The 23,378-nt window shown below is 39.2% G+C and overlaps 1 protein-coding gene and 1 non-coding gene across 9 annotated transcripts in view; one reads left to right on the top strand and one right to left on the bottom strand.

Annotated features, from left to right (window-relative positions):
* Positions 1-23,378, bottom strand: part of LOC105471274 (B-Raf proto-oncogene, serine/threonine kinase) — a 202,015-nt gene that overhangs the window by 156,363 nt on the left and 22,274 nt on the right. The gene's annotated exons all lie outside the window — the stretch shown is intronic.
* On the top strand, positions 2,754-2,860 carry LOC112424862 (U6 spliceosomal RNA). Its single transcript, XR_003015800.1, has one exon. It is a non-coding gene; the product is annotated as a U6 spliceosomal RNA (small nuclear RNA).

Raw genomic sequence — 23,378 nt, 5'->3', positions numbered from 1 at the left:
CTTTAAAGCCAGTCACTGACTTAAAGGAATGTTGCGGCTGGTTTGATCTTCTATCCAGATCACTAAAACTTTCTCCATATCAGCAATTAGGCTGTTCTGCTTGCTTGCTTTTTTTAAATTAACAGAAACGAGGTCTCACTATGATGGCCAGGCTGGTCTCGAACTCCTAGCTTCAAGTGATCCTCCCACCTTGGCCTCTTAAAGTGCTAGGATTACAGGCATGAGCATGTTTTGCTTTCTTATCGTTCATGTATTCGCTGGAGTAGCACTTGTAGTTTCCTTGCAAAACTTTGCCTTTACATTTACAACCTGGCTGTCTGGCACAAAAGGAATAGCTTTTTGACACGCCTTCTTCACTAAGCTTAATCATTTCTAACTTTTGATTTCAAGAGACATGTGACTCTTGGTTTCACTTGAATACTTAGAGGCCATTGTAGGGTTATTAATTGGCCTAACTTCAACATTGTTGTGTCTCAGGGCATGGGGAGGCTGGAGAAGAGTTGGGGAAACAGCCAGCCAGTGGAGCAGTGAGAACACACACATCATTTACTGATTAAGTTCACTGCCTTACATGGGTGTGGTTTGTGGCACCCCAAAACAATTACAATAGTATCATGGAAGATCACAGAACACCAAAACGGATAAAATTTGAAATATTTCAAGAATTACTAAAAGGTGACACAGAGACACAAAGTGAGCATGTGCTGTTGGAAAAATGGTGCTAACAGACTTGCTTGATGTAGGGTTGCCACCAATCTTCAATTTGTTAAAAACAAACAAACAAAAAAACACATCTGTACAGTACAATAAAATGAAACATAATAAAACAAAGTATGCCTATTATTCTACATATAATTCCTGCAATGCTTTACAGTTGTTATACAAAGAAAAAAAATGCCTACAATCCTCTCTATTGGGTGGCAAAAACCAAAATTACTTTTGCACCAACCTAATATTTAAAATGAAAGCAATTTATAGGTCCAAACCTGTGAGTCGCTTTAGCCAACTTTGAGATCATCTCAAATGAGAAATAAAATGAGAAATAACTATTATTTCTTTATCAAAGTATCTTTTTTTTTTTTTTTTTTTTTTTTTTTTTTTTTTTTTTTTTGAGATGGAGTCTTGCTCTGTCGCACAGGCTGGAGGGCAGAGGTGTGATCTCGGCTCACTGCAACCTCTGCCTCCCAGGGGTTCAAGCAATTCTCCTGTCTCAGTCGCCTGAGTAGCTGGGACTACAGGCGTATGCCACCACGCCCAGCTAAGTTTTGTATTTTTAGTAGAGACTGGGTTTCACCATGTTGGTTAGGCTGGTCTCAAACTCCAGACCTTAGGTGATCTACCTGCCTCAGCCTCCCAAAGTGCTGGGATTACAGGCATGAGCCACAGCACCTGGCTCTAAGTATCTGTCTTTAGAAAGGACCTATCTTTGGCTGGGCGCAGTGACTCACACTTGTAATCCCAGCACTTTGGGAGTCCGAGGCGGGTGGATCACCTGAGGTCAGGAGTTCGAGACCAACCTGCCCAACATGGAGAAACCCTGTCTCTACTAAAAATACAAAATTAGCCGGACATGGTGGTGCATGCCTGTAATCCCAGCTACTCAGGAGGCTGAGGCAGGAGAATTGTTTGAACCCAGGAGGTGGAGGCTGCAGTAAGCCGAGATTGCGCCACTGCTCTCCAGCTAGGAAACAAGAGCAAAACTCCATCTCAAAAAAAAAAAAAAAAAAAAAAAAAGGACCTATCTTCTTCAAAAAAAGAGTATCAAAAGGATAATTTTCTTATGGCTTTCTGCTATGAATACCAAAGCAGTCAGTTGATCTTCTTATCTCTTGGCAAACATTCTGCACTGGGATCTTGAGGATTCTTTCACTGGCTTACTATCTTTAATGTAGTTAATATTTTTCAACCTTGGAACATGGAATCACTCCCAAGATGCTCTACCTTGTCTTATCTCACTGGATCCTATTTAGTCACACCATATGACACCACATGTTCTCCCCACAGGGCAATTTTGTTTTTCCTCTATGGTACCTTTATTTATTTTTCCAGTTAGCCATGTAAGCTTTCTCAGGCTTGGCCTTTAATCTGTAGTATACATCTTTTTCAAGGCTTCTAAAAATGTGTTTTCAAGAATCTCTAGTTAATTAATATTATTCATTTAGTAAAAGTGAGGCACTTTTGCAGTGCCAGACACATAAAACTCTACCCTATCCGTAAATCATCTACACTGTAATATAGAGCTACTTATTTAAAATATTCTAAGCCCACCTTTTCTGTTCCTTTTTCTAAAGATGAATAACCATACAACAGATCATTCTGGCTTTCTGCCTTCTGATACACTGAATGGTGAATATGTCCTTGAATGACGATTGTTATATCCTGATTTATCCACAGACCTCTCTGCTCACTAACTGAAACTAACCCGAGTATGTATATGCTGTGTATATAAAATAAAAAGAATTACCATTTTATGGATCGTCTCTGTTCTGGTCACTTATTAATCAGGTCATATACATTAGTTCATTAAATCATTACACCACAGTAAGATAAAATGTATTCCATGTTACACATAAATAATGGTAAGGTTTAGCAAGATAAGTAATCTTCCCAGCTTCATACCAAAGAGGAATTTGAATCAAGTTCTATTTCCTACAGCAATCAGAAATAAGACGGTATTTCCAACAAAGGTTTCAACCAAACCACAACTTAAAGAAAGAACGGGCATCTACAGTAGACTTTGATAACAAAATCTGGTGCTTGCTTCAGCAGCACATATACTAAAATTGGAATAATACAGAGAAGATTAGCATGGCCCTTGCCTAAGGATGACATGTAAATTCATGAAGCACCCCATATTTTTAAAAATTAAAAAATTTTTAAATTAAAATTTTTTAAAAAAAATCAGATTCAACCAACAAACTCATTATATAAAAAGAATTGTAGTTTTTGGAAATATAGAGAAAACCACACTCCTAATTTTTAGAACGTAAGTGTTTAACGGAGACATAAGATATCTTTCACTTCTCTAGAAGCCCCCAATTTAAATAAGATTCCCATTACAGGGATTCTCATTTTGGTTTCACAATCTCTGTGTGTGTGTGTGTGTGTGTGTGTGTGTGTGTGTGTGTGTGTGTGTATAAACATAATTTTTTTTTTTTTTTGAGATAGGGTCTCACTCTGTAGCCCAGGCAAGAATGCAGTGCATGACCATGGCTCCCCACAATCTCAAACTCTGGGCTGGGCTCAAGTGGTTCTCTCACCTCAGCCTCCCAAGTAACCAGGACTACAGGCACACACCATCATGCCTGGCTAATTTTTAAATTTTTTGTAGAGATAGGGTCTTGCTATGTTGGATCTTCCTGCATTGGCCTCCCAAAGTGTTGGGATTACAGGTGTTAGCCACCACACTTGGCCCTTTTATATTCTTAAAAATTATGGAGGACCCTAGAAAGCTTTTATCTATGTAGTTTATTGCTATCAGTATTTACCACATTAAAAATTATAACCAAGAAATGTTTAAAATTCACTTTAAAATGACAAGAAAACTAATTAACAAAAGTGATCTATTTTTTAATGAAAAAAATAACCACATTTTCCAAAACATCAAAAAACAATGAGAAGGCAAAGTGGCCTATTCATTTTTATTTATTTATTTATTTTGAGACACAGTCTTGCTCTTGTCACCTAGGCTGGAGTGCAATGGCACGATCTCAGCTCACTCCAACCTCCACCTCCTGAGTTTAAGCGATTCTCCTGCCTCTGAGCCTTCCGATTACAGGGAGGGATTACAGGCGTGTGCCACCACACCTGGCTATTTTTGGTAGAGACAGGGTTTCATCATGTTGGCCAGGCTGGTCTTGAACTCCTGACCTCAAGTGATCTGTCCACCTCGGACTCCCAGAGTGCTGGGATTACAGGTGTGAGCCACCGTGCCCGGCCCCAAAGTGGCTGTTTTTAAATTTTTTTTTTTTTTTTTTTTTTTGCCAATTTCTTTAACGTCTGTCTTAACAAAAGATACCTGGATTCTCCCACCTTCTGTATTCAATTTGTTGCAATATCATAAATCCTATTACTACTATATACTCACGAGAACGAAAATGAAAAGGCAAATAGTATCTTAGTAGGATTATGAAAATAATTTTGACCTCAAGGGCCTTATTAGGGTTTCAGAAACCTGCAGGCACCCTTTACTATCCCTTCATACCTCTTATTAACATTTAGTTACATATTTGTGCCCAGATTTCCTTCAAGGTCTGTGTTAGAATGTAGATTCCACAAATGTGGCAACTGTGTCTATTTTTACATGTGGATATGTCCATAATGTCTACACATAGTACCTGGCACATAATCAGTTACGCAGAAATCTACTGAATAATATACTATAATGTGATATTAATAAGAACTACTATGGTTAAAAGAAAATAAATGGGCAGTATCAATCTGGAGGCAAATTTGGAAGGCTTCATTCATATTTGATCTGGATCCTAAACAATGAGTAGGGTTTTGTTAAGTGTGTGGGGGAGTAAGAGTATTCTAGCCATAGTAAACAATCATCAGTGGCATCAGGGTACAGGGCATGTTCATGATACTCACTGCAATAGTTTGGTATGGTTATAGCATAGGTGAGTAAGAGTTTGGGAGAGGATAAAGATAATAAGAGTAGGCTGAAAAATCTTCAACAGAGTTTGGATTTTATTTTAGAGACAAGGACCAAATGTCCTTAAACACCCATTGTTTCAGTTCCTCACACCACCCTTTATTAGATGGGCTTAGATAAGTTTATTCTAAATCTTATTCTGCTCATACTTTCTTCACAGGGTAATGGTAATAGCCTATGACATAATCACTTCATGTGTTACCTTGTTTACCGTCATGACTCTAGTTAAAATTATCATCCTTTCTCTCTGACCTACTACTTAAAAAGGAATTCTAACTGGTTTCCTCACTTCTTTTGCTCTAACTCCCATTCTAGTCTCATCCACTCTGTAGTCAGAGTAGAATCTGTAAAACACATAACTGATTCACAACACTTCCCTTCCTTAAACCCTTTAATGGCTCCCCAGTCACTCAGAATAAAACCTCAACTTCTTAGTATAGAGTGCAAGATGTGAAAAGATCTCATCCCAGCCTACCTCCGGCCTCATCAGGCACTATTCACTCTATGCCATACTCAATAAGCTTCCACAATTTCAGAAGCAGAGCAGAGCCTTCACACATGCTATTCCTTCTTCCTGGAACACTCTTTGCCTAGCACTTTTCTAAACTAAGCACAGCTTCTTCAGATAGTTTAAATCTAACTTTCTCAAAGAAGTCTCTCCTCATCACCCTCCTGCCAATCTATATTTGATCCTCATTGAGCTCTCACATCACCCCGTATTTTTTCTTTTGGCACATAACACAATTCAGAATTCGTGTGTGTGTGTACATACGTATTTTTTTAAATAATTTGTTTAATGAACATCTGATTGCAGAGACCACATCTAAGCCCAGGACATAAGTAATTTTTAATGTAGTTTTTATTGTTATAAATGGCTTTTGTTCTGATTAGACATTATATTTCAGGATGTTTAATCTGGCAATAATGTTTATGTTAACCAACAAGCCAGAGAGGTACTGGAGGCAGGGAATCCCATTAAAAGCATGCTACAATTATAGGCAAGAAGTAATGAGAGTCTGAACTACTGCTGAGGAATACTCTCACAACCACCCTGTAAGGTAGCAAGGAGGAAGCCATGGTTTTGAGTAAATGACCATTTCAAAGCAGAAAGTTTGAAAACTTTGTATAATAATTCAGCTACAAGTTGAGACAACCAGGTAAGTAAGCAGGCTGCTGAGAGAATCTGTAGTCCCAACTCCACAAGTAAATCAACACAATTCCAACACTGGTGTGGCACAAAAGAAGCCCCTACAGTCAATGTAATTATGCCTAGTGGCTAGTTAACTGAAAAGGTCAGTTAAATCAGGGAATCATAAGCAATGGTAAACACTGACCTTAAACATTTTAACTTAAAACTGTAAAATGAACATTCATTCTCTAATCTTTGATATAGGACCAACAGTCTTCCTTTAAATATGATTCACACCTAATCTGACCACAAATATTTTTTGAAATGGAGAACATCAGTTAACCTGATGACTTGGTTAGGTGGAGGTCAGTTCAGAGAGCTAAAATTACTTTTCCCTTTTCAGTAATATGGCTGCAGTGACACAAATTGAACAGTAAGTTACAATGTGATGGCCAAACAAGTCATTTACAAAACAGGTATGCACATACACCTGAAGGCCCATAGGAAAACTCTTTGTTGGGAATATAGGTAGGCTACATTATTTAGTTAACGTGTTCATCTAGAAAATTAGAAAAAGTAAGCATTTAATATTTATTTTTTGAGATGTAGGGTTTCACTCTGTACCCAGGCTGGAGTGCAGTGGTGTGATCACAGCTCATTACAGGCTCAAACTTTTGGGCTCAAGCAATCCTCCCACCTTGGCCTCCCAAGTAGCTGGGACTACAGATGCATGCCACCATGCTTGTTTAATTTTTTTTTTTTTTTTTTTTTTTTGAGACAGAGTCTCGCTGTGTCACCCAGGCTACAGTGCTGTGGCATGATCTCGGCTCACTGCAACCTCCTGGGTTCAAGCGATTCTCCTGCCTCAGCCTCCCAAGTAGCTGGGACTACAGGCGCATGCCACCACGCCTGGCTAATTTTTTATATTTTTAGTAGAGATGGTGTTTCACTGTGTTTAGCCAGGATGGTCTCGATCTCCTGACCTTGTGATCCGTCCACCTCGGCCTCCCAAAGTGCTGGGATGACAGCCATGAGCCACTGTGCCTGGCCTCGGCATTTAATATGGCACCTATTTACATAGGCACCCTAACTTAGGGTTAGTATCAGAGATGTGACACATGCAGTCAAGAGGTCTGCTGAAGACTGGGCATTCCATATGGCAGAACACTCGACAGGGGCTCTCCTCTTGCATTTATCTCATTGTGACATACTATGACTCCCATATATTGATTTAAGTAAATGTATAGATTATGTTACCAAGTTTAAACTAAACCTTATATAATGGATAAGTGACTTAAAAGAATTCCTACAAACAGACCTTAAACTTCATACTGAAGAAAACATTATTGCTGCTAGAGGGAAAAAAAATCAAAGTTAACACTTACCCTACTCTAGTACAAGCTGTTTGTCATCCATAATACAGGATAAAAACAATGATCTAGCGGGCACGGTGGCTCACACCTATAATCCCAGCACTCTGGGAGGCTGAGGCGGGCAGATCACCTGAGGTCAGGAGTTTGAGACCAGCCTGACGAACATGGAGAAACCCTGTCTCTACTAAAAGTACAAAATTAGCAGGGTGTGGTGGTGGGCACCTGTAATTTCAGCTACTCAGGGGGCTGTGGCAGGAGAATCGCTTGAACTCGGGAGGTGGAGGTTGCAGAGAGCCAAGATTGCGCCATTGCACTCTAGCCTGGGCAATAAGAGCGAAACTCTGTCTTTAAAAAAAAAAAAAAGAAAAGAAAACAAAAACAAAAACAATGATCTAATCTAGTGGTTCTTAACCAGAAGCAATTTTGCCCCTCAAGACATTTGGAAATGTCTCATGGCATTTTTAATGTTTCTACTGGGGGGTACTACTGGCATCTTGTGAGCAGAGGCCAGGGAAGCTGCTAAACATCCTACCATGCATAGTATTATTGCCCCACCCAAAATGCCACTTTTACAGTGGCCCTCCATACCTGCAAGTTCTGCATCCTAGGATTCACCCAACTGCAGATCAAAACCCCACAAGCAAGAATCATATCCATTACAAAACATCAACAGCACCAATGTTGAGAAACCCTAATCTAATAATCTCTGACAAGAAACTGGCTTTTAAAAAATTATCCAGGTTACTTAATCTCTGACAAGAAACTGGCTATTTTAAAAAAAATTATCCAGGTTACTTAAAATATGAATTTGTATACACTATTATAACAAAGCTTGGCCTAATGGTATGTTATAACTTGAAACACTAGCTAAAGACCAAAACACCCTTCATAATTTTAAACTTGTATCATTTTTAGCTTAGCGTTAAAAAAATTCATTTAACAAGTTCATATTTTATAAAGTATTACCATTTTCTTCAGTGGTACACATATAGCGTAAATAAAACAGATATGTACCAGGGGTAATGTGGTCAATTTTTTCTTTTAATGATACAGCACAAAATTTTTAAGTCTGGAGACTACTGACTCAAATAACTGAAGCTAATAGATACCAGTGTATTAATACAAGCAAGTTTATGAAAATTCTAATTTAAAATCCTAACTAAAAGAAAAAAGAAATGAAGAAGAAAAAGAACCTAGTAAAGAAATGTTTTATTTTCTAGGACTACCAGAGCCCAGGGTACTAAGGAGATTCAAGACAGTAATCCAAATTCAAACCATCAGTCAAAAGTCAGTGAGGACTGCCAAAAGGTATAAGGAGAGCAACATGAGCTGTCAACTGTGGTTAATAATCTCATGAAAATACAAGGTTGGACGTTATACGATAGGAAGCAGGGGGCTCTTAGCATAGCAGTTAACAGTATGGACTCTAGAGTCACAATGTCTGAGTCCAAGTCCCAAATCTTCCACTCAAGCAATGTGCCCTTAGGCAAGCTGCATAACCTTTCTAAACCTATTTCCACTACAAAATGGGAATTACAGTATCTAACTCTTAGGGTTGTGGTGAAGATTTATGGTCAGGCATAGTAGTTAAGAGTACAGACTTTAAGAATTCCAGCTCTTGGCCGGGCGCAGTGGCTCAAGCCTGTAATCCCAGCACTTTGGGAGGCCGAGACGGGCGGATCATGAGGTCAGGAGATCGAGACCATCCTGGCTAACACAGTGAAACCCCGTCTCTACTAAAAATACAAAAAATTAGCCAGGCGTGGTGGTGCATGCATGTAGTCCCAGCTACTCGGAGGCTGAGGCAGGAGAATGGCGTGAACCCAGGAGGCGGAGCTTGCAGTGAGCCAAGATGGTGCCACTGCACTCCAGCCTGGGCGACAGAGCAAGACTCTGTCTCAAAAAAAAAAAAAAAAAAAAGAATTCCAGCTCTTGTCACTTAGCTTTGTAACCTTAGGCAAATTACTTAACCCCCAAGTGTCAGTTTCTTGACACATCCCTATTATTTGAATGATACAAACTTCATGGATTTGACCAGAGAATCAAATGGAATCCTCAGTGCCTAGCACAAAGTAAATAATAAATTGAAATAATAAATGAATTAAGTATCCAGTTCATTATTTTTAATCATAAAATTAAGTGGCACATTATTATTATAAAACTTTTTTGGGGATAATCTCTGTAGTTCTACAATGACTATCTTTTAAACACCTAATGATAGATATTCTTCTGTCAGCCAATAAATATTTACCAAATCTCTACTACGTGCTCAGGTTCATACCAAGAGTTGAGGATACAGTGGTGAGCAAGACTGACACATTCCTATAGCCCTCAGAGAACTCACATACTCCATTTTTTTTCTAAGCTAAAAATCCCTACTTCTTTCACTGTTCTTCAATGACTTAGTAACTTCTCACTCTTAAGTTTACTGACTTCCCAAAATGCTACATATCAGTGTCTCACTAAATGACATTTCAATCTTGACTTCAGATTAAAAATCACCTTGGAAGCTTTTAAAAATCCAGATGCCAAGGCCTCACTCTCAAAAACCAGAACCTCTGAGGAAGGGCCCCAGCCATCTGTACCTTCTGAAGTTCTCCAGGTACTTCTGATGTGCAGGCAAGGTCAAAACCCAAATAAAACACTACTTTAACATCTGTCATCCATACCTGAACAAAAGGAAGCATATTTTAATTTTCTATTATGGGAGTAAAATGAGATTATTTCCCACAATTGCACAAGATTATTAATGCAATCTAAGCAACAGTTTTTTAAGAGTCATACCACAATTCTGATTTAAAAGTACAACTTAATTTATTAATGTATTCATGTAACATGCATTTTTTAAAAGACTAATTATATATCATGTACCAAGGATACAAAATGTCTTTGCCCTCATAGATTTGAACTCGCAGTACAGTGGAGGTATATAGTTATAGACTCCTACACTACAAAGTGGTTACTTCAAATAATCAAGATGTGCCTAAAATACTATGAGAGTACCACGCATAGAAAATGAGAGGGTGTAGGGTAGAGGGGAAAACAAAAGTACTTAGAGAAAGCTTCTGGAAAAGATAACCAGGACTAAATTCTAAAGGATGAGTAAAAGTGATGAGTTCAGTTTTCTCCAAAGGAGTATACAGTCATCCCTCCATATCCACAAGGGATTGGTTCCAGGACTCTCCCCTACAATACAATGATCCTTGGATACTGAAGTCTCTTATATAAAAAGGGAGGGATTTGTATATAACTTACTCTACATATACTTTAATCATCTCTAGATTACTTATAATGATGAATACAATGTAAATGTTATATAAATAGTTGTTATACTGTATTATCTTGTATTTGTATTACTTTTTACTGTTTTCCTAATACTTTTGATCCACAGTTGTGTGAATTCTAGGATGCAGAACTTGCAGATATGGAGGGCCACTGTAAAAGTGGCATTTAGAGTGGGGCAATTCTTTGCTGTGTAGGGCTTTTAGTGCATTGTGTTCCTTGATCTGTGGGCATTAAATCCCAAATAGCATCCTCCAGTCATGACAACCAAAATATTTCCAGATGCCTCTCGGCAGGGCAAGTTATCAATCACCTCAGAAACCAATGGAAAAAAAAAATTGGGTGGTGGGGAGAAGATGAAGGAAGAGAGCATTCTAGGACAAAGGGCCAGAAAACAACAGGAAAAATCCTGAAAAATGCAAGAGTTTGATTGGTATTAAACAGCATTTCCCTAAAATGTTTCAAAGAATATTAGCATATACTACACACAAGCAATGTTCCATAGCCAAGGAAGTTTATACAATTCTAATTTAGACAAAGTTAAGGCCAGGTGCAGCGGCTCATGCTGTAATCCCAGCACTTTCGGAGGCCAAGGCAGGTGGATCATTTGACGTCAGGAGTTCAAGACCAGCCTGTCCAACATGGTGAAACCCCATCTCTACTAAAAATATTTTAAAACAATTAGTCGGGTGTGATGGCAAGCACCTGTAATCCCAACTACTTGGAAGGCTGAGGCAAGAGAATTGCTTGAGCCCAGGAGGTGGAGGTTGCAGTGAGCCGAGATTGTTCCACTGCACTCCAGCCTAGATGACAGAGCAAGACTCTGTGTGAAATAAATAAATAAATAAACAAACAAACAAAGGTAAGTTTCTTTACTACAGTTCTTCTCAACTATTACTATGCTAATATCCAACTATGAAATCCCAAAAGGGGACCTATATAATATAGTACAGGGTATCACCTGCTTGCCAAATCAATTCAGATACTTTTTAGATGAATCCTTTAACATGTGAAATACAGAAATCAAACAAGATTTAGATAACACAGTTTCCCCCCTCATTTGAGCTTAGAAACTCAACAGGTTAGACGAGGAACATTTAAAATTTCCCAAAATCGTAAACTATGGAAACCATCTTTGGGAGAACACTTTGAATATTCAGTATCCACAATATAAACTTTAGGAAATACTGTGCTAGAGCATTTAGTACACAGCAAGGATGGTTGATAGACGTGGGTAGGGGCAGAGAGGTAGGAAAGGGCAAGATCACAGAGGACCTGAAATATGACATTTTACGAGTTCTTTTCTGGTTTAGATTTTGTTTTTAAAGTGAAACACAGACCTCCCTGTCTTTACTTCCCCACCCCCAAATGATCAAGGGAACAAAACAATACATGAGATCACATCACATAAAATAAAAGCAGTTACACTTTGCTAGAGGAGAGAACTGATAATTTTTAATTTTAAATTTATGTTGGGAACCAGTTCCTTTTTGAGAATAACTATTGAACATAAGATATAAAAGGTTAAAAGCTAAAGGCAGCTGAGCAGAATAAGTTAAAAATCAAATCATCAAACAGGAATTTATCTGATGTCCAACTTCACTATAAACCTTACCCATCTCCTGCCTGGATGGAGTCTTCATCCTGACTGAATGATGGGCTTGGCCCAAAATGGCAGGAAGGGGAAAAAAGACATTAAAAATGGAGGAGTGATGTATTCCCAGGGTAGAGAACACAACAGATTTGGTGAACGAGCTTTCTGAGACAAGATGTCTGAGAAAAAGGTTATGCCTGCTTGGGCTTATTCTCCCTGCTGTTCCCCATAACTTTTTTTTTTTTTTTTTTTTTTTTTGAGACGGATTCTTGCTCTGTCACCCAGGCTGGAGGGCAGTGGCACGATCTCGGCTCACCGCAAGCTCTGCCTCCGGGGTTCATGCCGTTCTCCTGCCTCAGCCTCCCGAGTAGCTGGGACTACAGGCACCCACCACCGCGCCCGGCTAATTTTTTGTATTTTTAGTAGAGACAGGGTTTCACTGTGTTAGCCAGGATGGTCACGCTCCTGACCTCGTGATCTGCCCACCTCGGCCTCCCAAAGTGCTGGGATTACAGGCGTGAACCACTACGCCCGACCCCCATAACATTCTTAAGCAAAGAGCAACCTCAAATAGAAATACTCTGCTCAAAGACAATAAGGATGACTAATAAAAAGAAACAACCGAGCAAAGGGCCTATGAGGAGAAATGTTAACAATCCCACCCCTCCACACCACCAATAAAACAGAGCAGGGGATGACAGAAAAAACATAATAGGCAAAGACAGATAAACACCAAAAGTCAGTCAAGGAAACAAAAGAACTGTCTGATATATCCCCATCTATCACTAACAAATGCATTTTAGGGGGGAAAAAATGACTGAAAAAACTAAATTGAAGAACAGATGAAATGGGAGATGAGGCAGGAGGCAGTGGCTCACTCCCGTAATCCCAGCACTTTGGGAGGCCAAGGTGAATTTGAGACCAGTCTGGCCAACATGATGAAACCCTGCCTCTACAAAAAAAAAAACACAAAAAATTAGCCAGGTGTGGTAGCACATGCCTGTAGTCCCAGCTAACCGAGAGGCCGAGATGGGAGGATGGCTTAAGCCCAGGAGGCAGAGGTTGCAGTGAGCCAAGATCACAACACTGCACTCCAGCCTGGGTGACAGACCCAGACCCTGTCTCAAAAAAAAAGAGGAAATGAAAAGTCAGCTAGCAGGGTTCAAGAAAGAAATGGAAGGTAATAAAAAGACCACTTCAGAAACGAAGGCCACAGTGGAAACAGAAAGAAATGGCTGAAGAAGAAAAAAGGAAGCCATCCTTCAGAAAAAACAGAACTACTTGACAGGAAAATCGAGCTAATGAAAACATCAATAAAAGAGCAGAATCGGAAATCAAGAAGTCATAGTTTCAAAGAATTACAGGTGAATATTAATCCCATTGAAACATGTAACTCTGAGACTTAAGGATAAAGTAAAAAATAATGCATTTGTTTCATTGACAAGGTTTATATCCCACATGAAGGGATGGAAAAAAATTTTTGTTAATGGTAGCTGGGGCAAGGGAGGTATAAGTGCACTGGTTTTCTTATCTTTATTAGCAAGGAGTTAAAATAATCCTGAGTATTTTCACAAATCAAGAAATGGATATTAAATCTATGAAGGTAGTAAGAGAATAAGACTTATGAACCATCAAAAACGATCAGATGGGAAACACACACATATCCATAAGAGACAAAGCCCCCAAAGAAAAATATAATCAATAATGTGGAAGAACTGCCTTATCAACAAAATATAAATGAGATAAGCTCATCTATTTAAAAAATTTTAAAAAGAAACTTGGCTCACAAACCAAAGCCCTGAACAAATGCTGTATATAACATCTACATCTAAAACTCACTCAGAAAAGTTGAAAATAAAAAGATGGGCCCAGAGGTTACTTAAAGCCTAACGAACTTACTTTCAAGAAACACTTTCTTTGGTCTGATATAAAAACTGGCCAAAATCACAGAAAACTCTAGAAAACGAAGCAGCTCTTGATACCGAAACTATGGAACAGCTCAGAGAGCTATAGACTAAGCTCACTTATAAACACAGAGGACAGGAGAAATAAAGATGTCTGTTATCATTACAATTATCAAATCTTACATGGGAGGCCCTAGCCAGTGCTTTAGAATAAGGGGTGGGGGGAAGACAAATGAAGATAGGAAAATAAAAAGATAAAACAATCATTATTTGTACTTATGAATGTTACTTAACAATCCAGGACAATCCATTGATAAACTTAAGTAATAAATGTTCTGTTAACAATCAGATATAACATCTATGTACTAAAGAGTCAACAGATGGCCGGGCGCGGTGGCTCAAGCCTGTAATCCCAGCACTTTGGGAGGCCGAGATGGGCGGATCACAAGGTCAGGAGATCGAGACCATCCTGGCTAACATGGTGAAACCCCGTCTCTACTAAAAATACAAAAAACTAGCCGGGCGAGGTGGCGGGCGCCTGTAGTCCCAGCTACTCGGGAGGCTGAGGCAGGAGAATGGCGCAAACCCGGGAAGCGGAGCTTGCAGTGAGCTGAGATCCAGCCACTGCACTCCAGCCTGGGCGACAGAGCGAGACTCCGTCTCAAAAAAAAAAAAAAAAAAAGAGTCAACAGATTTCCCATATACCACCACCAATAAGAAAATTTAAATTTTAATTGATAAGTGTACATATTTACAGAGTACACATACTGATGTTTAACACACAGTAACTAACATATCCATCATCTCAAACATTTGTCATTTCTTTGTGTTGGGAACATTCAATATCCTCCTCCTAGCTATATGAAACTATGTATTATTAACTATAGTTATCCTATGCTACTACAGAACACTAGAACTTATTCCTTTATCTAGTTGTAATTTTGTATCAATTAATAAATCTTCCCAGAGCTTCCACTCTACCCCTACTACTCCCAGCCCGAGTATCCTCTGTTTTGCTTTTCACTTCTATGAAATCAACTCTTTTAGGCCAGGCGCGGTGGCTCAAGCCTGTAATCCCAGCACTTTGGGAGGCCAGGACGGGCGGATCACGAGGTCAGGAGATCGAGACCATCCTGGCTAACACGGTGAAACCCCGTCTCTACTAAAAAATACAAAAAACTAGCCGGGCGAGGTGGTGGGCGCCTGTAGTCCCAGCTACTCGGGAGGCTGAGGCAGGAGAATGGCGTGAACCCGGGAGGCGGAGCTTGCAGTGAGCTGAGATCCGGCCACTGCACTCCAGCCTGGGCGACAGAGCGAGACCCCGTCTCAAAAAAAAAAAAAAAAGAAATCAACTCTTTTTAGCTTCCACATAAGACTGAGAACATGCAGGGTTTAACTTTCTTTTGCTGGCTTATTTCACTTAACATCATGTCCTCCAGTTTCAATCATGTTGCTGCAAATGACAGGATTTTTCCTTGTTATGGCCGAATAGCATTCCCTTGGATAAATAACCACATTTTCTTTACCCACTCTTCTGTTGCTGAACACCTAAGCTGATTCCGTATCTTGGCTACTGTGAATAGTGCGCTGCAATAGACATGGGGATGCAGATGTCTCTTCAATGTACTGACTTCCTTTTCTTTGGGTAAATGGCCAGTAGTGGGATTGCTAGATCACAGGTAACTAACTCTAATATTTGTAGTTTTCTGAGGAACCTCCATACTGTTCTCCATAGTGGCTGTATTAGTTTACATTCCCAGAAAAAGAGTGTGCAAGAGTTCTCTTTCCTCTGTATCTTCACCAGCATTTTTAATTTTTTGTCTTTTATATAACAGCCATTCTAACTGGGGTGAGAAGATACCTCATTGTGGTTTTGATTTGCATTCCCCCAAGTTTTCCTCTAACAGTTTTATAGCAGCCATCCTAACTGGGGCCAGATGATACCACACTGTGGTTTCATCTTGTACTTTTGGGTCTTACAGGTAGGTCTTTGATCCATTTTGAGTTGATTTTTGTATAGGGTGAGAGGTGGGGTTCTAGTTTCATTCTTCTGTATATGACTATCCAGTAAAAAAAATATATATGTTTCTAAACATCTCATTCACAATAGCACTAAAAGATTCTCACAAATAAAACCAACCCTCTACATCCAAAAGGATGAAAACATTATGTAGAAAACTACAAACCTTTTTTAAGGAAAAAAAAACAGAGCTGGGAGTGGGGGCTCATGCCTATAATCCCAACACGTTGGGAGGCTGAGGCGGGCAGATTACCTGAGGTCAGAAGTTTGAGACCAGCCTGGCCAACATGGTGAAATCCTGTCTCTACTAAAAATACAAACACGTGGGCCAGGTGCGGTGGCTCACTCCTGTAATCCCAGCACTTTGGGAGGCCGAGGCGGGTGGATCACCTGAGGTCAGGAGTTTGAGACCAGCCTGACCAATATGGTGAAACTTCGTCTCTACTAAAAATACAAAAATAAGCCAGGCATGGTGGTGTGCACCTATAGCCCCAGCTACTAGGGAGGCTGACAGGAGAACTGCTTGAACCTGGGAGGCAGAGGTTGCAAGAAGCCAAGATTGTGCCACTGCACTCCAGCCTGGGTGACAGAGCGAGAGTCCATCTAAAAAAAAAAAAAAAAAAAAAGGAAAAAAAAGAGACCTAGACAAATTAAGATAAAAACCATGTTCAGGAACTGGAAAACTCAACATTGTGATTATAAATCTCTAATATACATGTCCCTATAGTAACATATAAACTTAATGCAATCACAATGAAAATCCCAATAGTACTTTTTACAGAATTTGACAACCTAATTCTTTTTTTTAACCAAATACCTAGACTTCAAGGACACTGACAATCTAATTCTTCTAATGGTCACATGGAAGAGTGAATGAGCATATGTTTGCACCAAATAAACAAAAGAGACTGGCATTACCAAAACCAAAGATATAAAGTAGTAATGTGGACAAACAGTTATAGACAAGCAGGTTAAGAAATAGCCCAGAATTTGGTTCATGGGAATCTGGTAGAAACGAGAGGTTGCTTTACAAATAAGTGAGAAAAAGACAGTGCACATACGTACAAATGGTGTTGGGAAAATAATTTCCCCCAAGATATCTTCATGTAACAAATACTAGACTGCTTAAATACCTAAACAAAATTTTTTAAATTTATGAGAAGACAATATAGAGAATATGCTTTTAACTCTGAATAAGAAAGATTTCTTTTTTTTTTTTTTGAGACAGAGTCTCACTCTGTCGCCAGGCTGGAGTGCAGTGGCACTATCTTGGCTCACTGCAACCTCCGCTTCTCAGGTTCAAGCAATTCTCCTGCCTCAGTCTAACGAGTAGCTGGGACTACAGGCGCACATCACCACATCCAGCTACTTTTTGTATTTTTAGTAGAGACGGGGTTTCACCATGTTGACCAGGATGGTCTCAATCTCTTGACCTCGTGATCTGCCCGCGTTGGCCTCCCAAAGTGCTGGGATTACAGGTGTGAGCCACTGCCCCCGGCCAGGAAAGATTTCATAAATAAATAAATGAATAAATGAAAAGACTGCTAAATCTGACCACATAAACAGTAACAACAACAAACTTCTTCGTAAGGAAAGGCTAGGGCAGGAACAGCGTCTCAAGTCTGTAATTCCACACTTTGGGAGGCCAAGGCAGGAGGATCACTTGAAGCCAGGAGTTCGAGACCTGCCTGGGCAACATAGTGAGACTCCATCTCTACAAAAAAAAAATTTTTTTTGAGATTAGTTGAGCACAGTGGTGTGCATTTGTCCCAGCTACTTAGGAGGCTGAGGCTGGAAGACTACTTGAGCCGAGGAGGCTGCAGTGAGCTATGATTACACTACTGCACTCCAGCCTGGGCCTCAATAGAGTGGGAAGCCTGCCTCTTAAGTAAATAAATAAATAAATAAAAATAAAAATAAAAATAAAAAAGGACTAGAAGGAAGTATTTGACATATGATGGATAAAGAAGACTATCCATAACAGAACACCTAAAAATAAGTTTAAAACAAATAGCATAATCTACAAATGGCATGTCTACAAACAATTTAAGAAAAAACCCAAAGGCTAACACACAAAAATATACTCAACCTCACTAGTAATCAGAGATGAAAATTAAAATGAGATAAACTTTCCCTTTTTTATTATAAAACTATGTAGAGAAGCATTTGCAAAACATCGTTCCATTAAAGCATAACTGTAAAGCAAACCCCACAACCCAAGGTAAGAAACGGCATTGCCAATTATCTTAAAAGTCTCCCATTTGTCCTTCCTCTATCACATCCACTTTCTCTCCTCCCTGAGGTAGTCACTATCACTCACTCTTGTCATCATGATTCCCTTAATTTTTCTTATAATTCTAGTATCTCTACTTACAATTCTAGTACCTATATTTGTATTCCTAAACAATACAGTTAACTACATTTGTTTTTTAAACTGTTTATGAATAGAATCATGTTGCATGTAATCTTTTGTGACTTGGTTCTAAGGTATGACTAATATATTTGTGAGATTCATACATATTGATGCAGGAGCTGTCTGTAGTGTGGTTTTTTTTTCTCAGCTATTTGAACTAGTTTTTTGTTTCATAAGTAAACACACAATGGTATCTACTGCACTACTGAGGAAACTTGAACTTTTTTTCTATCTTGGGGTTAATATGAATAATGCTGTTCTGAGCATTCTTATATACATGCTTCCTACTTCACATATTCACACATTTCTCTATGTCTAAGGCAATGGCTGACTCTCAAAGTATGATTTCTGGACAAGCAGCACCAACATCCCGACCACCCTCCCCCATTCCCCAGCCCGCTCCCTGCGGTAACTTGTAAAAAATGCAATGCAAACTATCAGGCTCCACCCCATTCCTACTTAATCAGAAACTCTAAGGGTGGCCCCAACAGTTGGGTTTAACAAGTCTTCCAGATGACTCTGATGCACACTCAAGAACCATTAGTCCAGGGTAAACGCCTAAGAGTGAGTGGTATTGCTGGTTATAGGATATCCTATTATTTTCCAAAGGATTTTCCCCCAATTTACATTCCCATCCATCAGTGGAAGAAAGTTCAGACTGCTCCATAGCCTCACCAATGCTTAATATTGTCAGATGTTTTCATTTCTGCCAATCTACTTTATATGGCATGGTCTCTCACTGTAGTTTTAATTTCTATTCTCCTAATTGTTAACAAGATTAAGGATCACTTCATATGTTTATCAATCATTTAATTTTTTTTTTTTTTTAATTCAAATGCCAGCTCAGGATTTTTTACCCTTTTTTCAATTTGGTGTTCTTTGTCTTAGTAATCCATAGGAATTCTTCATGCATTATTTTTCATACCAGTTCATTCTTTATATGTTGTAGTAGGTAGCCTCTAAAATGGCTCCCAATGATCCTCACCTCCTGGTATTTGTGCCTTGTACAAACTCCCCATGAATGTGAGCTGGAGTTACTGCCTTGCTTCTAACAAAAAGAATATGGCAGAAGTGATGGGGTGCCACTTCCAAGACTGAAATACTGTGGTTTCCATCTTGGGTGTTCTCTCTTACTCTCTTCTAGAAAGCTACCGGCTGTGAGGTGACCCTATGAAGAGGCCCATGTGAATAAATTTGAAAGTGGATTTTCTGAGGCCTGCTACATCCACATGATGGAGCACTAAGCAGTCAAGCCTTCAAATGACTGCAGCCATTGACTGATTACAGCCTCAAGGCCCTAAGCCAGAACCATCCAACTAAGCCACTCTCAGATTCCTGACCCACAGAACTGTGAGATAAATGTTATTGCATACTGCTAAGTCTTAGGTAATCACACAACAATAGATAACTAATAGTGTGTGTTATACATATCTTCTATTCCTTGCCTTGTCTTTTCAGTGTCTTAATGGCGCTTAATGAATAAGTTTCTATTTTCAATGTAGTCAAATTTGTCCATTTTTTATGGCTAGTGTTTTGAGTTTTAAGAAATCCTTCTCTGCCTTAAATAATGGCCCTTTATTTTTCTAAAAGCTTTCAAGGTTGCCCCTTTTGTATTTAATCTTTAACCTACAAGAAATTGATTTTTATGCATAACAGATGGGGAAGTCTAGCTTCATTTATTTAATATGGTAGGCATTGTTCCAGCAAGTGTATCCTTTCTCAACTAATCTGCCATAGAGCAGGTAGGTGTCCATCCATCTACCCCTATGTAAGAAAATTCATCTACATTATTTAGTATTACCTGCCATTTTGTTATTCAGCTCCTCTTTTTGTTGCTATTTTTTGTTTGCTTGTTTGTTTTTAAGACTGAGTCTTGCTCTGTCGCCCAGGCTAGACGGCAATGGCACAATCTCGGCTCACTGCAACCTTCACCTCTTGGATTCAAGTGATTTTTGGGCCTCAACCTCCTGAGTACCTGGGATTACAGGCGTGCACCACCACAGCCAACTAATTTTGGTAGTTTTAGTAGAGACGGGGTTTCACCATGTTGGCCAGGTTGGTCTCAAACTCCTGGCCTCAAGTGACCCACCCACCTTGGCCTCCCAAAGTGCTGAGATTACAGGCATGAGCCACTGCGCCTGGGTCCCTTTTCTTTTTATAAGTCCCTCAGACACTCCACAGGCTGGCCTAAAAACCCATGCCTGTCAGACCCTCAAGGTCATCCTCCCTCTCTCCTCAGTCAGGTAACTGCTCTATGGACAGCACTCAGCAGTAGATTCTCCTCTACCTTTCTAACAAAGCCATAGTCCAACTGACACAAATATTAAAGATTATAAGCAAAGCCTATTTCTAAGCTTCCTATGTCAAAAGAAGTTAATAGCAATTAATGAAAGTTTGCATGAAAAAATATGATCAAGAAAAATTTTAAATACAAATATCATATAATAAAATTAGTGTTGTAAGTTTGTTTGTTGGTAGTCCCAGTACTTACCTGTATTTCAGGAAGTGTTCTATTCAAAACCCTAGATATCACTACAAGTGGATCTGAATGCGAGCTTTGGGTGGGAGCCAGATCTCACATTCACCAAGGTAATAACCAAGATGAGCAGTGCCTACCATATAGCATTCAAAATTTGCCAAATAGAAAAAGGAATTAAAGAAGTCTTTCTACCTTACTGTTTTTAAAGTATATTTTGGCTATTCTTGCCTCTTTAAAACTTCCATGGAAATTGCTGAATCAGGTTGTTAGGTTCCATAGAAAAACCTACAGGAATGTGCATTTGGATTTCAATAAATCCACTATCAATTTGAGAAATACTAACATTTTTAACATACTCAGTCTTTCAATCCACACTCAGTACATGGTGTCTACTATTTATATAGGTGGTCTGTCTCTAAATAAGGTTTAATTACTCTTCTTTATAAAGATTTTGTACATCTTAAGTATTTAAAATTTAGTTTAAGTATCTCCTTTCCTAGGAAATCTGTCTTCCATCCCCTAAAAGCATATTGAATTGTGCTCCTTTTCTGTGACTCTTCTGCATCTGGGGCACACTTTCATCACAGTACATGGTCCTTAATTCTTTATTTATTTATCTGCTTCTACCACTAAACTGTAAGCTCCTTGAAGACAGACTATCATTCATTTCTATATCCCAGTGCCTAGCATACAACTCAGCACAAAGGTGCTAAATAATTATTTTTTATGCTTAAAAGGAATGAGTAAATTTAACCAATGACTGTAAAGTATAAACTGTATAGGCATGCTTCATTTTATTGTGCTTTGCTTTACTGCTCTGAGCAGATAATGGTTTTTGTTTGTTTTTTACAAACTGAAGGTTGGTGGTAACCCAGCATCGAGCAAGTCTGTTGGCACCATTTTTCCAACAGCATATGCTCACTTCACGTCTCTGTCACATTTCAGTAATTCTCACAGTATTTCAAACTTTTGCAACATTATGATGTCTATTTTGGTGTTTTATGACCTGCGATGTTACTATTGTAATTGTTTTGGGGTGCCACAAACCACACCCGTATAAGGCAGTGAACTTATTCAATGAATGTTGTGTGTGTTCTCACTGCTTCACTGACCAGCTATTGTCCTACCCCTTCTTGGGCCTCCTATTCCCTGAGACACAATATCGAAATTAGGCCAATTAAAAACCCTACAATGACTTCTAAGTGTTCAAGTGAAACCAAGAGTCACATGTCTCTCTTGAGATCAAAAGCTAGAAATGATTAAGCTTAGTGAAGAAGGCATGTTGAAAGGTAGGCCTCTTGTACCAAACAGCCAGATTGTAAATGCAAAGGCAGAGTTTTTGGAGGAAACTGCAAGTACTACCCCAGTGAATACATGAATGATAAGAAAGCAGGCCAGGCACTACAGCTCATGCTTGTAATCCCAGCACTTTCAGTGGCCACGGTGGGAGGATTGCTTGAGGCCAGGAGTTTGCGATCAGCCTAGCCAACACAGTGAGACCCTCTAAGAATTAAAAGAAAAATAGTTTAAGCAAGCAAAACAACCTAATTGCTAATATAAAGAAAGTTTTAGTGATCTGGATAGAAGATCAAACCAGCCACAACATTTCCCTAAGTCAATGCTTGGCTTCAAAGCTTCAAAGGACAGGATGACTCTTGTTAGAGGCTAATGCAGCTCATGACTTTAAGTTGAAGCCAATGCTCATTTATCATTCCAAAAATCCTAGGGCCCTTCGGAATTCTGCAAAATTTACTGTCTGTGCTCTGTAAGTGGAACAATGAAGCCTGGATGACAGCACATTCTTTTACAGCATAGCTTGCTGAATATTTTAAGCCCACTGTTGAGACCCACTGCTCAGAAGAAAAGATTCCTTCTAACACATTACTACTCACTGACAATGAACCTGGTCACCCAAGAGCTCTGATGGAGAGGTACAGGAAGATTAATGTTTTCTCACCTGCTAACACATAAATTTTGCAACCCATGGATCAAGAAGTAATTCTGACTTTCAACACTTCATTTAAGAAGTGCCTTTCATTAGGCTATAGCTGCCACAGGTATCGTTATTACTCTGATGGATCTGGGTAACATTAATTGAAAGCCTTCTGCAAAGAATTCACCTTTCTCGATGCCATTAAGAACATCTGTAATTCATGGGAGGAGGTCAAACTGGCAACATTAACAGGAGTTTGGAAGAAGTTGATTCTAACCCTCATGGATGACTTTGAGTTCAAAACTTCAATGGAGGAAGGAACTGCAGGTATGGTAGAAGCAGCAAGAGAACTACAATTAGTAGTGGAACCTAAAGATGTGACTGAATTGCTATCATATCATGATGAAATTTGAACAAATGGGAAGTTACTTCTTATGGATGAGTAAAAAAAGTGGTTTCTTGACATGAACTCTACTCTTGCTGAAGATGCTGTGGGCAAGCACTGTTAAAATGACAGCAAAGGATTTAGAATATTACATAGAATTAGTTGATGAAGCACTGGCAGATTTGAGAGCACTGACTTCAATTTTAAAA

The sequence above is a fragment of the Macaca nemestrina genome, chromosome 4 (genome assembly GCF_043159975.1).
Source record: "Macaca nemestrina isolate mMacNem1 chromosome 4, mMacNem.hap1, whole genome shotgun sequence".
Taxonomy (NCBI): Eukaryota; Metazoa; Chordata; class Mammalia; order Primates; family Cercopithecidae; genus Macaca; species Macaca nemestrina.
Note: the sequence above shows the minus strand (reverse complement) of the source record. Positions and strands in the feature narration are given on the sequence as shown.